At 44.9% G+C, this 14,739-nt stretch overlaps 1 protein-coding gene across 3 annotated transcripts in view; it reads left to right on the top strand.

Moving 5' to 3' along the window:
- kdm4b (lysine (K)-specific demethylase 4B) overlaps positions 1-14,739 on the top strand; it is a 453,216-nt gene that overhangs the window by 63,394 nt on the left and 375,083 nt on the right. The window lies entirely within an intron of this gene.

The raw sequence follows: 14,739 nt of genomic DNA, 5'->3' as shown, positions 1-14,739 counted from the left end.
TTATCGCTCCATCAGCCTACTATTGATTGCGACTAAAGTAATGGAAGGACTCATTGTGCTATCAAGCAGCACTTACTTCACATTAACCTGTTCACTGATGCACAGCTTGTGTTTTTCTCCAGTCACTGACCTCATGACAGCCTAGGCTCAAATGTGAGCAAAAGGCTGAACTCCAGATGGGAGGTGAAAGCAACTGCCCTTAACGTGTAATGATGTAAGATACAACAAAAAAGCAGGAGTCGGCCTTTCAGCCCCTCAAACCTGCCCCATAATTCCACAAGACCATGGCTGATCTATTCTAGCCCTCAACTTGTCTTTGTGCCAGCTCCTCGTAGACTTCATTTTGTCAATATTTCAAAAATCTGTCTAACTCTCTAAATATTCTGTGATGTAGCCTCCACAACTCTAAAGTAGACAATTACAGATGTGCCCTCTGGGAGAAGAATTTCCTTAACATATTAGATTTAAGTGCTTGTCCCCACATTTAGTAACGTTGTGCCCCAGTTTGAGGCCCCTTTCAGTAGATGGTTCACACACACTAATGCTACTTTGATTCAATGAAAGTGAGTGAATTTCAGTTACAGAGGGTGTACTAGTCAAGTGGGCTCATTTTTTCCACCTGGTGTCAAACTTGCTTAGCTGCACCAGCCGGCGCAAGTGGGAGAGTACTTCATTACACTCGTGACTTGCGTCTTGTAGTTGGTGGAGAGGCTTTGGGAAGATAGTGAGTGAGTCATTTACCATAGAATTCCTCGCAACTGACCTATAGTAGCCACAATGTTTGTGACTGGTTTGGTTCCGTTTCTGGTTAACGGTAGCCTGCAGGGTATTAGTGGGAGATTCAACAATGGTAATGCCATTGAATATCAAGGGTTAATAACCTCTTTTCTTAAATTCTCTCACTGGAGCTGATTAGTGCCAGGCAACAATGTTATTTTCCACTTCTCAACCAAAGCTTGAATGCTGTTCATATCTTCATATGGACATGGTTTTTTAAATCACCTTTTTGGGGTGAACATTGTGCAAACATCAGTAAACATGCCCACTTCTGACCACCTTTTGGAGTGAAGGTCATGCATGAAGTCAAGGACACAATCAAGAGGATGTAGAAATGCCCTAGTACTGAAACACTGGACCTCCAACAATGGCAATTATCTCCCTTTTAACTAGGCATAACTCCAGTAAGTAGAGAGTTTTTATTCTCTTGCTGCCTTGATTCCAGTTTTGTTAGGAGTCCTTGATGTTGAAGGCAGTCACTGTCACCTCCTTTATGAGCTTCAGCTCTTTTGCCCATGTTTAACCTAAGGCCGTAATGCAGTCAGAAGCAGAATGGCTGCAGGAGGCAAGTTACTCGTTCCAGCATTCCTCCCTCTGGCCTGCTCTTGTGGCGCTATTTATTTGACTATTCCAGTTGAGTTTCGCGTCAATGGTGAGCACCCAGAATGTTAAGAATGGGGATTCAAGGGTGGTAACACCCTTTTGAATGTTAAGAGATGGTGGTTAGATCATCTCTAATTGGAGACACAGTCATTGCCTGGCATTTATGCAATATGGATGTTTTAGCCAAGTTGTATTTTGACCATGAACACAGCAGGCCCAGCAGCATCTCAGGAGCACAAAAGCAGACGTTTCGGGCCCAGACCCTTCATCAGAGATGGGGATGGGGTGAGGGTTCTGGAATAAATAGGGAGAGAGGGGGAGGCGGACCGAGGATGGAGAGGCCTCCTGCAGTGTCACAATGATGCCACCCGAAGGTTGCAGGAACAGCAACTCATTCCACTTGGGAACCCTGCAGCCCAATGGTATCAATGTCGACTTCAGCTTCCAAATCTCCCCTCCCCCCCACTGCACCACACAACCAGCCCAGCTCTTCCCCTCCACCCACTGCATCCCAAAACCAGTGTAACCTGTCTCTGCTTCCCTAACCTGTTCTTCCTCTCACCCATCCCTTCCTCCCACCCCAAGCCGCACCTCCATTTCCTACCTACTAACCTCATCCCACCTCCTTGACCTGTCCGTCTTCCCTGGACTGACCTATCCCCTCCAAACCTAAACTCTGCTCTCCACCACCTATCTACCTATCTTCTTTTCTCTCCATCTTCGGTCCGCCTCCACCCCCCCCCCCCCCCCCCCCCATTTATTCCAGAACCCTGACCCCATCCCCATCTCTGATGAAGGGCCTAGGCCTGAAACGTCAGCTTTTGTGCTCCTGAGATGCTGCTGGGCCTGCTGTGTTCATCCAGACTCACATTTTATTGTCTTGGATTCTCCAGCATCTTCAGTTCCCATTATCGTTGTATATTGACCATGTTTTGTTGCATGTTATGGCTTAGTGAATACCATTTAATAGCAATCTCACTGACCCCTTCTGAATATTTCTTGATGATGAAGAGGCGTTGATAGATTTGTAATTGGCTGCATTGTATTTGTCCTGCTCTTTTCTGAACAGGACATACTTGGATAATCTTCTGCATTGTCAGGTAGATGCAAATGTTGCTTAATGTATGATCCATCTTGGCATCGTCCAGAGGTGCCCAATGTACAGATGCTAGTCCTTAGCCAGTTTGTTTCACTTCATGTGATGAAGACGTGGCTGAAGGCACTGGATTGGTGAAAGTAATGGGACCTGACAACATTCTGGCAATAGTACTGAAAAAGTATGCTCTAGACCTGGTCAGATAAGCTGTTTAGGTATAGCTATAGTGACAGTTTTAATCCTAATTGATGGAAAACAGTTACCTGTTTTTGGTGGGGACCGGGGCGGGGTGCTGCTTGGCCTGCTACGTTCATCCTGCTCTGCACCTAGCTATCCACTTTTTGTGTGATATTTCAGACTTGATTTGGCATTGAAAATCAGAGCCACATGGCTTGATGCCAGATCCTCCCTTCTGAATATAACTTTGCTTATTTGAGATTTACTCCTGGAAATATTTGTATGTGACTGAGTAGTAAGTCCATGGAATGGGCACTCTAACTTTATTCATCTGACTGTGCCTGAGCAACAAATTTGTATTTGGCACTGTTATCCATTTTCCCTGGAACCCAGCAGTACCATCCAGCTGCTTTCAAATAGTGGTCTCTGAGGAAATCCTCACTACAGCCTTAATTCAAACATGTGCAAAAGAGTTGAATTCCAGAAGTGAGGGAAATGTGACTGCCCTTCACATCATGATGCAATTGATGGAGTGTGCTATCAAGGAGCTGCCAAGGAGAAAGGCCTCCACTGATTGGAGGTCAGTCACCTCAGCTTCAGTGATATCTGCTCACTGATAATTTTGGGGTCTGCCAAGGGGTTACTGATTTCATTCTTACCTTGCTCCATCCATGGGTTAGCAAATATGCAGCAAGCTCTGGGCATCCTTAAAACATGGGGTGACAAGTGGCAAGTAACATTTGTGCACGTTTGTGACCATCTGTTGACTAGAAGCTGATTGAAGAAGTGTTTAGATGAACATTTAAACACTCGAGGGTATAAAGCTATGGGCCAAGTGCTGGAAACTGCTTAGGATAGAAAGGTTAGAAAAAATAGATGCTTGATAACCACTGCAGATAAGGTGGGGTCGAAGGGCCTTTTTTCATGCTGTAAAAACTGAATTTATGACCAGCTGCATGCATACCGTATCCATAAGGATAGGTCAGAGGGTGGGAATTCTGTAACCGGTAACTGACCATCTGACTCTAATCCATTCATGCAAAGATGAGATTGAAGCATTTGCACCAACTTTCAATCTGAAGTGTCATCTGGGTGATCCACCTCTGCCTCCTCCAGATGTCCCCAGAATCTCTCATGTCTGTCTTAAGCCATTTTGTGTTGATTAGGGGGGTTTGAAATACAACTCTTTTCCCAACTATACTGTGGGCGTACCTTTTGTCCTAGCTGGACTGTACTAATTCAAAAAAAAGAGGATCACTGCTATCCTGTCAAGGGTGGATGTGGATAGGGACAGATGCTAGCCTTACCAGTGACACCCATAAAAGGATAAAAAAGACTGCAGAATGTATTCTCCAGCCTTTTGTCGATTGTTCCTTTTAATGTTATTAATATAAATTATTTGGATGTGAGTATAGGAGGAATGGTAGTAAGTTTGCAGATGATACCAAAATTAGTGGTGTAATGGACAGTGAAGAACGTTATCTGAGTACATTGGGGCCTTGGTCAGATGGGACGATGGGCTGAGTAGTGGCAGATGGAGTATAATTGAAACAAATGTGAGGTGTTACATTTTGGTAAGGCAAATCAGGGCAGAACTTATGCACTTAATGATAGGGTCCTGGAGATTGTTGCTAAACGAAGAGATCTTGAGGTATAGGTTCATAGTTCCTTGAAGGTGGAGTCGCAGGCAGACAGGATAGTGAAGAAATAGTGAAGAAAATGTTTGGCCCTCTGGCTTTTATTGGACAACGCATGAAGTATGAGAATTGGGATGTCATTGCGGCTGTGCAGGACATTGAGGCCACTCTTTGAATACTGTGTTCATTTCTGGTCTCTCTCTGCTATAGGGAAGATGTTAAATTTGAAAGGGTGTGGAAAAGATTAACAAGGATGTTGCTGGAATGGAGCAGCAGGGAGAGTTTGAATGGGCTGGGGTTATTTTCCTTGGAACGTTGGAGGCTGAGGCTGAGACTGGAGGTTCATAAAGTCATGAGGGGTATGGATAGGGTGACTAGCCAAGGTCTTTTCCCCAGAGTAGGGCAGTCCAGAACTAGAGGGCATAGTGGTGGAGGCAGGTACAGTTACAACATTTAAAAGGCATCTGGATGGGTACATGATTGGGGATATGGGCCAAATACTGGCAAATAGGGCTAGATTAATGTAGGCTATCTGGTCGGCATGGGCGTGTAGGACCAAAGGATCTGTTTCTGTGCTGTATGACTCTGGATGATGTCAGATCAATGTTGCTAATTTGAACTACTACTCTGGCAATTGAAAGAAACTGATTTTATTGTCAGATTTGCTTTTTTTGTGAGAAAGTTGAAAATTATCAGCACTTTCGCCCAGACGGAGCGTCATCAACTGAAGCCACACTTTTTTCACCATTATCCTAAAACTAAAGGGAGTAGCTTATCATTGTTTTCCTGATCTCCAATCACATTGTTTGCTTCCACATCTGCCCTAATAAACATGTCGTATGCCTGTGGTATGGTACAGTATTTATGTTTAGTTGTCTCAACACTAACAGCAACATGCAGAAACAACTTCAATCATTATTTCAGCTTTTTTTAAAAATGTGACTCTGGATTTTCTTTTCATTTTTATAATGTAATGAGTAACTGCTGTGCAGATGACAATTATTAAATTTGGGCAATTACGGCATCTTTTAATCCATGATGACTGGAAATCAAATACAATCAAGAATTGCTCCAGAACTTTAAGCTGTTTTTGGTGGTAGTATTAGTACAGTTATACTGCCAGTTTGATTTGCATAACCGCAAAGTGACTTCTGCTTTTTGACACACACACAGCTAAAATTGATTCTGAAGTGTAGCAGTGAGATTGGAAGCCTATTGGAAGCCATCTTTCTGCACTCAGGCTTGTTTCCAGTGTGGCATCAAACCGGATTTAAAATTTTCTCATGTGGTCCACTGGTTCTACTTTGTATTTTGTAAACAGTCTTAAAATATGAACAAAAAATTAGCAAGGGAGCAGAGTTGTGGCCACGTTTACAAACATGCCTGTGCAGAGCTACTGCTTGACAGTTACCTGGTTATTGCACTCTGCAGCTAATGTTTTCAGCTACAAAGCGGCACAGAAAAACAATTAAAGGTCTAGAGTCTATAGCAAAGGCAGCACTGCATACCAACTAGGAGGGTAAGGGCAGCAGGAACAGAGGAATACCACAACATTAAAATTCTGCTCCAAATCATGTACCATTCTGATTTGAAAACATTGTCGTTCCTTTGTTTTGGTATCAAAATTCTGGAATGAGACATGCTCTCAGCTGAGGGTTTGAATTAGATTGTGATAGGAACAGAAGTATGTCATTCAGCCCCTCAAATCCTCCCTGCCATTCTAAATAATTGATTATCCAACTCAACACCACATACTAATAATTCTCATAGTATGGGAATATCATAGAAACGGGAAATCTGTCTTTGATTTGGTTTATTGTTGTCACATGTACTGAAATATATTGAAAATTGTTTTGCATGTTCTAAAGGCAGATTGTACTATTAAAAAAGTGCATCAGGTAGCAGAATAGTGTGCAGTACTGTGTTAGAGCCACAGTGCAGGTGAAGAGCAGTGGGGGAAGGGGAGATTTTGAAGCTTGTGAAGTCCACATTGATACCATTGGGCCGCAGGGTTCCCAAGCGGAATATGAGTTGCTGTTCCTGCAACCTTCGGGTGGCATCATTGTGGCACTGCAGGAGGCCCATGGTGGACATGTCGTCTGAGGAATGGGAGGGGTCCCCCTTACCCCACTGCATCCCAACACCAGCCCAGCTCGTTCTCCCCCCCCCCCCCCCCCCCCACTGCGTCCCAAAACCAGCCCAGCCTGTCTCCGCCTCCCTAACCTGTTCTTCCTCTCACCCATCCCTTCCTCCCACCTCAAGCCGCGCCTCCGTTTCCTACCTACTAACCTCATCCCATCTCCTTGACCTGTCTGTCTTCCCTGGACTGACCTATCCCCTCCCTACCTCCCCACCTATACTCTCTTTTCTCTCCATCTTCGGTCTGCCTCCCCCTCTCTCCCTATTTATTCCAGTTCCCTCTCCCCATCCCCCTCTCTGATGAAGGGTCTAGGCCCGAAACGTCAGCTTTTGTGCTCCTGAGATGCTGCTTGGCCTGCTGTGTTCATCCAGCCTCACATTTTGTTGTCTTGGATTCTCCAATGTCTGCAGTTCCCATTATCACATCATTAACATTTGAGAGTTCTGTTTCAAAATCTGACAAAAGCAGGGAAGAAGCTTTTTGTTGAAACTGTTTGTATGCACATTCAAACTTTTATCACCTGCTCAACAGAAGAGCTTGGAAGAGACTATAGCCTGGTTGGGAGTGGTCTTTGATTATGTTGGCTTCTTCCCTGAGGCAGTGGGTACTCTAGGTGAAGTTGATGGATGGAAGGCTGGTTTGTGTGAGGGATTGGGCTGAATTCACAACTCTCTGGTTTCTTGTGGTCTTGGGAAGAGCAGTTGTTTAATCAGGCTGTGATGCATCTGTAAAAGTTGGTACGAATCTTTGTGAACATGCTGAATTTCTTTGGCCTCCTGAGGAAGTGGAGGCTTTGTTGTACTTTCCTGACCATCACTCCCAGGAACTTGATGCTCTCGACTATTCTCACCTCGGCACCATTAATGCAGGTGGGTGCATGCCCTCCACTCTGTTTCCTGAAGTCATTGTCCAACTCCATTGTTTTTCTGATGCTGGTGGAGAGATTGTTGTCATTTACACCATACCTGTTAAGCACGCAATCTCTTTCCTATATTCTATTCAGTCGTTTGAGATTCAAGCTACAGCCGTGGTGTCATCAACATACTTGTTACTGGAGTTGGGGTGGAATTTGGCTGCACAGTTGAGTGTGTAAGTAGTAGGGGCTGAGTATGCAGACTTGCTGGGGCTGGGGGTGGGGGCAGGGGGCACCGGTGTAGAAGATTATGGTGGGGGAGATATTGTCGCCTGTTCTTGCTGATTGTGAGCTATGTATCAGGGAGATGAGGATCCAGTTACAAAAGCAGGGAACTGAGACCCAGGGATAATGGGAACTGCAGATGCTGGAGAGAGCACTCTGATGAACGGTCTAGGCCCAAAACGTCAGCTTTTGTGCTCCTGAGATGTTGCTTGGCCTGCTGTGTTCATCCAGCCTCACACTTTGTTATCTTAGCTGAGACCCAGGCCTCAGTTGCAAAACTTCATTTGGAGAGAGGAGCAATCAGTTCTGAAGAAGGGTCACTGGACATGAAATGTTGACTGCTTTTTGCGACGGATGCTGCCAGACATGCTGAGTTACTTCAGTTGGTTCAGCTACAATTTTCTTTCGAAAAGTAAGAGGGAAAAGGCCTGTGATAATGGGAACTGCAGATGCTGGAAAATCCAAGATAATAAAATGTGAGGCTGGATGAACACAGCAGGCCAAGCAGCATCTCAGGAGCACAAAAGCTGACGTTTCGGGCCTAGACCCTTCATCAGAGAGGGGGATGGGGTGAGGGTTCTGGAATAAATAGGGAGAGAGGGGGAGGCGGACCGAAGATGGAGAGAAAAGAAGATAGGTGGGGAGGAGAGTATAGGTAGGGAGGGGATAGGTCAGCCCAGGGAAGACGGACAGGTCAAGGTGGGATGAGGTTAGTAGGTAGGAGATGGAGGTGCGGCTTGAGGTGGGAGGAAGGGATGGGTGAGAGGAAGAACAGGTTAGGGAGGCAGAGACAGGCTGGGCTGGTTTTGGGATGCGGTGGGGGAAGGGGAGATTTTGAAGCTGGTGAAGTCCACATTGATACCATTGGGAGGTGCAGTTGTTTATTGCGAACCGAGCGGAGGTGTTCTGCAAAGCAGTCCCCAAGCCTCCGCTTAGTTTCCCCAATGTAGAGGAAGCCACACCGTGTGCAATGGATACAGTATACCACATTGGCAGATGTGCAGGTGAACATCTGCTTAATATGGAAAGTCATCTTGGGGCCTGGGATAGGGGTGAGGGAGGTGGTGTGGGGGCAAGTGTAGCACTTCCTGTGGTTGCAGGGGAAGGTGCCGGGTGTGGTAGGGTTGGAGGGCAGTGTGGAGCGAACAAGGGAGTCGTGGAGAGAGTGGTCTCTCCGGAAAGCAGACAAGGGTGGGGATGGAAAAATGTCTTGGGTGGTGGGGTTGGATTGTAGATGGCGGAAGTGTTGGAGGATGATGAGTTGTATCCGGAGGTTGGTGGGGTGGTGTGTGAGAACGAGGGGGATCCTGTTTGGGCGGTTGTGGCGGGGGCGGGGTGTGGGATGTGTTGTGGGAAATGCAGGAGATGCGGTCAAGGGCGTTCTCGACCACTGGGGTGGGGGAGGGGGGCGCGGTGGCAGTTGCGGTCCTTGAAGAACTTGGACATCTGGGATGTGCGGGAGTGGAATGCCTCATCGTGGGGGCGGGGGCGGGGGCGGAGGTGGAGGAATTGGGAATAGGGGATGGAATTTTTGCAGGAGGGTGGGTGGGAGGAGGTGTATTCTAGGTAGCTGTGGGAGTCGGTTAGCTTGAAATGGACATCAGTGACAAGCTGGTTGCCTGAGATGGAGACTGAGAGGTCCAGGAAGGTGAGGGATGTGCTGGAGATGGCCCAGGTGAACTGAAGGTTGGGGTGGAAGGTGTTGGTGAAGTGGATGAACTGTTCGAGCTCCTCTGGGGAGCAAGAGGTGGTGCCCATACAGTCATCAATGTAACGGAGGAAGAGGTGGGGTTTGGGGCCTGTGTAGGTGCAGAAGAGGGACTGTTCCACGTAACCTACAAAGAGGCAGGCATAGCTGGGGCCCATGCCGGTGCCCATGGCCACCCCCTTTGTCTGTAGGAAGTGAGAGGAATCGAAAGAGAAGTTGAGGGTGAGGACGGGTTCGGCTAGGCGGATGAGGGTGTCGGTGGAGGGGGACTGGTCGGGCCTGCGGGACAGGAAGAAGCGGAGGGCCTTGAGGCCATCTGCATGCGGAATACAGGTGTATAGGGACTGGACGTCCATGGTGAAAATGAGGCGTTGGGGGCCAGGGAATTGAAAGTTCTGGAGGAGGTGGAGGGTGTGAGTGGTGTCACTGCCGTAGGTAGGGAGTTCATGGACCAAAGGGGAGAAAATGGAGTCCAGATAGGTGGAGATGAGTTCGGTGGGGCAGGAGCAGGCTGAGACAATGGGTGGACCAGGGTGGGCAGGTTTGTGGATTTTGGGAAGGAGATAGAAATGGGCGGTGTGGGGTTGGGGAACAGTGAGGTTGGAGGCTGTGGGTGGGAAGTCCCCTGAGGTGATGAGGTCATGAATGGCGTTGGACATGATGGTTTGGTGCTTGCTGGGTGGGTGGCGGGGGGGGTGGTAGAAAACGCCTGTTAGTTTTGTTTAATTGCATAAATTAAATTAAGATTTTTCATTTGTTTAACAGCAGAATCTAACTTTGAGTAGACTTTTGTTCTCTTTCCTCATACACCTTGCAGTGTTGAACCTTCAAGTTGTGCCACTTGGCAGACAGGCCCTAATTTCCAAATTTACCGATGACATACAGCTTAGAAGTACTGTGAACTGTAAGGAGGATAGGGTAAAATTTCATTGGGTCCCAAGTTGTTGGAATAGGTGGAGAAGTGGCTGATGAGAATTAATGAGAAGTGTGAACTGATCCATTTTGGTTGGAAAAATAATGAGCCGGCTTAAAATAAAAATAAATAGCTAATAAGAGCTATCTTTTTAATATTTCAAGTGTGTTTACCAGGTGTTCTATTTAATGCAGCTCAAAATGCATTTATCACAAGATAAACATTTTTAATTTGTGTCCAGTCCAAAACCTGTGAGTAACTTGATTTTAAATAGCTGAAAAAATTTTCAAAAAATGTACAGAATTATTCATTGGTTTCATTTCGAGTGCAGTGATCAGATTTTTAATTGTTTTGTAAAATGAAATTAAAGATTCTAAAAGATGTTTTAGTAATGATCTTGTGGTTGAAGTTAAAGCGACTTCATTTTAAAGTCTCCTTGCATATTGGTATAGAGTCATACAGCATGAAACAGACCCTTTGACCCAACCAGCCCATGCCAGACGTAGTCCCAGACTAAACTAGTCCCCTCAGCCTGCCCCTGGCTCATATCCCTCCAAACCTTTCATATTCATGTGTTTTAAACATTGTGCCTGCATCCACCACTTCCACAGGAAGTTCATTCCAGACATGATCACTTTTTTTAAAAGGTTGCCCCTCATGTCTTTTATATACCACTCTTCTCTCCCCTTGCTTAGTGGAAAATTGCCCAGCTTATACACATGGTCAGTTTTATGAATGGGGCCAGCATCCAGCAATAAAGTTTTTGTTTGAAGTAAGCACGAAAGATTGCTGTAACAATGCTGGATATTTGTGCTTGAAACTTCTTAAAATTTTGCACTAATTTGACTAATTGTAGACAAATTATGCTGCCTGGTTTTACAAATGAAACTTCCAGTAATTCCTGTCACGAACACCCACTGTTGACCCATCCACCCAGTCTCCAAACCCTGCTGGTCTTTGACCAAAACCAACAACTGAGTGGTGTATGTGAATTAATCCAGCTTTGACTTTCTTTCCACATAGAGACAGGTGTTTATTGATGAGTCGGATGGCTTGTAGCCAAATGTTCAAGCTCAATGCACTGTCATTCAGTTAATATTAAAAGTTGCAAAATGATTTTTCTTTTCTATACCTTGTGCAGTTATCATAAATTACTTTGTCATAAATTGTTCTGAGGAAGAGTCATCAGACTCGAAAGGTTAACTCGATTTTATTTTTATCTTCACATGCTGCCAGACCTGCTGAGCTTTTCCAGCAACTTCTGTTTTTGATCATAAGTTACCCCGTCTTCAAGGCAATATAAAGTATTCTTCTTGAGTTCCAGCACCTAGTGCCATTGGTCTGAACCTGAACACTAAGGGAGTATTGCATATCTCCTTGTATTGGTAACGATTGTTACTTATTGTGGCTGGTGAAATGTATGAACTGATCAATTTTGCACTCTTAGTATTTCAAATGCTTAAGATTTGGGTCAAGAAGTTTGCAAAGTGTTTTTGTTCAGACTAAAGAGAACGGAACCTACTTAAAGTTAGTTGGATGAAGGCACATGGAATTAGAATAACTGTTGAGTTTCAGAGCATTTTACGATTCTTATATGAAGCAGACTACATTTTGAAAAGTTCTGTCTGATACTAAGCATTACAACTCCCTTTCATTTAGAAAGGGAGCAAGAATAGCCTGCTTGTATTCCTATTTCTTTATAGTCTTGTATCTCGGTGATTTGAAATCTGCCTGAAAGGATAACTGCTTTTATATGACAGATTCCTCAATCTGTTTACTGAGGCTTTTCACTGACCTGTAGTGGCACTAGGACACAATAGGTTTTTTTTGGTAACTGTGATTACAGTTCTTGGGTTTTGGACGAACAGACACAGTTGAAGTGGGGATTCACAGGTGATTTGTAGCTTTGCTAGAAATATTAGTTTAGCTGCTCAGAATCGGTTTCCTTAGTTTTGTGATTAGTTTAGATTCCTGACAGTGTGGAAACAGGCCCTTCGGCCCAACAAGTCCACACTGCCCCTTGGAACGTCCCACCCAAACCCATCCCCCTATAACCCACACACCCCTGAACACTACGGGCAATTTAGCATGGCCACTCCACCTAGCCTGCACATCTTTGGACTGTGGGAGGAAACCGGAGTACCCAGAGGAAACCCACACAGACACAGGGAGAATGTGCAAACTCCACACAGACAGTTGCCGGAGGCTGGAACCGAACCTGGGTCCCTGGCGCTGTGAGGCTGCAGTGCTAACCACTGAGCCACCGTGCCGCCCATTTGTACTCTTCTATTCCAACAGGAGTAGATGGAGACAAAATCAAGATGAAATTCGGTTATGACACAGGAATGTATTTTGTTTCAAGAGACAATGAAAGGCGTATTCAACTCCTTTGTAGTTGGATTCATTTAAGATTAATCTTAATTACATTTCCACTTGCCATTTGATGTTAAACTCCACCCAATCTGATTTAGGTGAGGAAAGGCAGAAAGGTAAGATCTCAAAGAGGACTGATCTATTATCCTAGTTTTCCCAATACTTATTAATAATGTCTGTCTTACTGATGTATCTTGTACCTGATTACCGTAATGCAATCACCACACATTTCTTCTAAAAATACTAGAGATTTTTCTTGTTAGACTTTGTTTTACGTTAACACTTCAGACCACATAGGCCCTGCAGACACAGTCGGAAAATGGGGTGGTGGCAGCTATCTAACAAGCTAACCTGTCCTTCCTCCCATCCATCCCCTCCTCCCACCTCAAGCCCCAACCCCATCTCTTTCCCAACCCCTTGACCTGTCTGTCCTCCCTAGACTGACCTATCTTCTCCCTACCTCCCCACCTACACTCACCTTTTACGGGCTCCATCCTTGCCTCTTTGACCTGTCTGTCTCCCCTCCACTTATCTTCTCTCTGCTTCCCCCCCCCCCCCTCCCCCTATTTATTTCAGAATCCCCTTCCCCTCCCCCATTTCTGAAGAGGGGTCTAGGCCCAAAACGCCAGCCTTCCTGCTCCTCTGCTGCTTGGCTTGCTGTCTTCATCCAGCTCTATACCTTGCTATCTCTATTTATTCAATCATGTCTTAGTTCTCTGAATATGCCCCTCACATGGAGCCACTCTCCTAGCTTTCCCTGTAATCTCATAATTTTAAATTTCAGATAATTCATTTCTCTCTTGAGTGCCTTAACTGCACCTGCGCAGCCATAGGCAGTGCATTCCAGATCCTAGTCACAAACTGTTTTCAAAAACCAGTTTTCCTGCATGTTGCCACCACAACTTCTAGTGTCAATTACCCTAAATTTGTGTTCTCTGGTTCTTTCCACAAGGGAACAGTTTCTCCCTAACTACTAGTTGGAAACCCTTTATGATTTTTAATACTTCTGGGAAATTTGCCTTTGACTTTCTCTCACACTGTCTCAAACTGTTGCAGCCTCTTCAATCTATCTAAGCAACTGAAATTCCTCAATTATGAAGCCATTCTAGTAAATGTTTTCTATACCCTCATTAACATGTATGCATCCATCTTACAGTGGAGTGCCCAGGATTGGACAGATTGAGTCAGTGTTTTATATAAGTTCAGCATAACTTCCTTGTTTTTGTACTCTGTGCTCCTATTGATAAAGTTGTATGCTTAGCAACCATGCTGTCAAATTGATCTGCCACCTTCTGTGATTTTTGCTTGTTGGTCACTCTGTTCCTGCACCTCGCTTTAGTCTTGTACTGTGATGAAGGTTAAGGTTATGCTGTTAATATTTGGAAATTGGATTCCAAACTTGTCAGAAGTACGTATAGCTTTGTTGGATTTTTATTTCGGTATCATGTATGTAAAGTCGGATGTTTTGGGTGCTGTTGAATTCTGTGTGGTGCTAGGTTGTTTGGAATTTGTGACATGAGTTTAGATGAAACTTTTAAGAAACTCCTTATATAGTTTGGTGCTTTCAAAAACAGCAACTGGATTAGTGTCCAGCAGCAAAGTGTCCTATGACACAGAACAGAAATGATTTCCCTTTAGATAACCATCCAGATGTACAGTGAGTGTGAAGATTTCTTTTAGGCAGAAGAGGCCTCTACCAAAGTCCAGAACAGTTGGGGCATGAGTAAGAAATTCTGAGGAACTCAAATCACAAAGCTATGAAAGATTAAGGAACTTGTGTTAAGAAATAAGTAGGCTGTGTTAGTGATAATGGGAACTGCAGATGCTGGAGAATCCAAGATAAAGTGTGAAGCTGGATGAACACAGCAGGCCAAGCAGCGCCTCAGGAGCACAAAAGCTGACGTTTTGGGCCTAGACCCTTCTGAAACGTCAACTTTTGTGCTCCTGAGATGCTGCTTGGCCTGCAGTGTTCATCCAGCTTCACACTTTGTTATTTAGGCTGTGTTAGTGGTTGTTTGAGTTTCATGAAGAGACGTTAACTACTAGCAAACTTTTACAAATTCATTGAAAGAAAACCAAGTGTAGTTGTGCCCATTGATTAAGGATCTTTAAAGTAGAAACGAGGTGACTTTTTGAGGTTTGAGTGCCTGTAAGGCTGTCAAGAGGAAAAGGTTTGA

The sequence above is a fragment of the Stegostoma tigrinum genome, chromosome 30 (assembly GCF_030684315.1).
Source record: "Stegostoma tigrinum isolate sSteTig4 chromosome 30, sSteTig4.hap1, whole genome shotgun sequence".
In the NCBI taxonomy this organism is placed as follows: domain Eukaryota; kingdom Metazoa; phylum Chordata; class Chondrichthyes; order Orectolobiformes; family Stegostomatidae; genus Stegostoma; species Stegostoma tigrinum.
Note: the sequence above shows the minus strand (reverse complement) of the source record. Positions and strands in the feature narration are given on the sequence as shown.